We start from the raw sequence: 1,331 nt of genomic DNA, 5'->3' as shown, positions 1-1,331 counted from the left end.
CACTATGCTGGTTGTTCTTCAATAAATTTTCATTCTACTCTCAGATTCCATCTTTTCCTCCTTCATGGATAACCATATTACAATGTCAAGCAAATGGGAGATTTATTATTTTTTATTGTTATACTAGAGGCCCAGTGCACGAAATTCATGCACTGGGGGGGGGGGGGGGGCGTTCCCTCAGCCTGGCCTGCACCCTCTCACAGTCTGGGAGTCCTTGAGGGATGTCCAACTAATTGCTTCGTGGGGAGCAGGCCTAAGCCATCAGTTAGACATCCCTAGTGCTCCCACGGAGGCGGGAGAGACTCCTGCCACTGCCGCTGCGTTCCCCATCCGCGAGCCCGGCTTCTGACTGAGTGGAGCTCCCTCTGTGGGAGCACACTGACCACCAGGAAGCAGCTCCTGCATTGAGCATCTGCCCCCTGGTGGTCAGTGCGCATCATAGTAACTGATCGTTCCACCCTTCAGTTGATTTGCATATTAGCCTTTTATTATATACTACAAGCCCATTGCAGGAGGATTCCTGCAAGAGCAGGGCTTCCTCCGGCCGATCGTGCCGCCAAGCCCCGCTGCCCAGGGCCGCAGATGGGGGTCCCACCCACCCAGGGCCGCACACGGGTGTCCCGGCTGGGGGTAGGGCTTAGGCAGCCCGTTGGCACCACTACCCAGGGCCGCACACAGGGGTCCCAGCTGGGGGTGGGGCTTAGGCGGCACACGGGGGCCTGGATGGTGGCTCGCGCTGGCCCGTCCTGCCTGCAGTATGCAAATTAGCCGCCATCTTTGTTGGTGGTTAATTTGCATATCACACTGATTAGCCAATGGGAGGCGTAGCGAAGGTACGGTCAATTACCATGTTTGTCTATTCTTAGATAGGAGGATATTACCATCCTCAGCAGTGCAATGTTAAATAAATGTTATTTGCTTTATATAGAGTTTGCAAAATTATTGTTAAGTCACAAGAACACATAACATTCCCCACATTTATTTCTGTAGTTTTTTTTTTACTGGAAATGGGGGAAAAGCTAAATCTTGTTCCTCTGTAAATTTCTTTAGCTTAGTTCCCATTCGTTGTCCATCATGAAGGGCTTGGTATTCTGTCTCTGCTTGACCTTTCATAATAAATATGATCATTTGTCTTATTCTGTTAAGAAAAAAAATATGTATTTTTCTGTACATAAAAATGTAGTTTTTTCGTTCTTATATTTTCTTTTATTCTTTGTCCTGCACTTTGAAAGTGGAAATGTACTGGTAGAACAAACTGGGGAGATGAAAGAAGGAATCACTTCAAATTGTATATATGCATGAGAAATTTTATGTCAACAAGGCATCAAGGA

Source organism: Myotis yumanensis, unplaced genomic scaffold, assembly GCF_028538775.1.
Source record: "Myotis yumanensis isolate MYYU_CA2020_CCGP unplaced genomic scaffold, mMyoYum1.0.hap1 SCAF_1, whole genome shotgun sequence".
In the NCBI taxonomy this organism is placed as follows: Eukaryota; Metazoa; Chordata; class Mammalia; order Chiroptera; family Vespertilionidae; genus Myotis; species Myotis yumanensis.
This window is presented reverse-complemented; position numbering follows the sequence as displayed.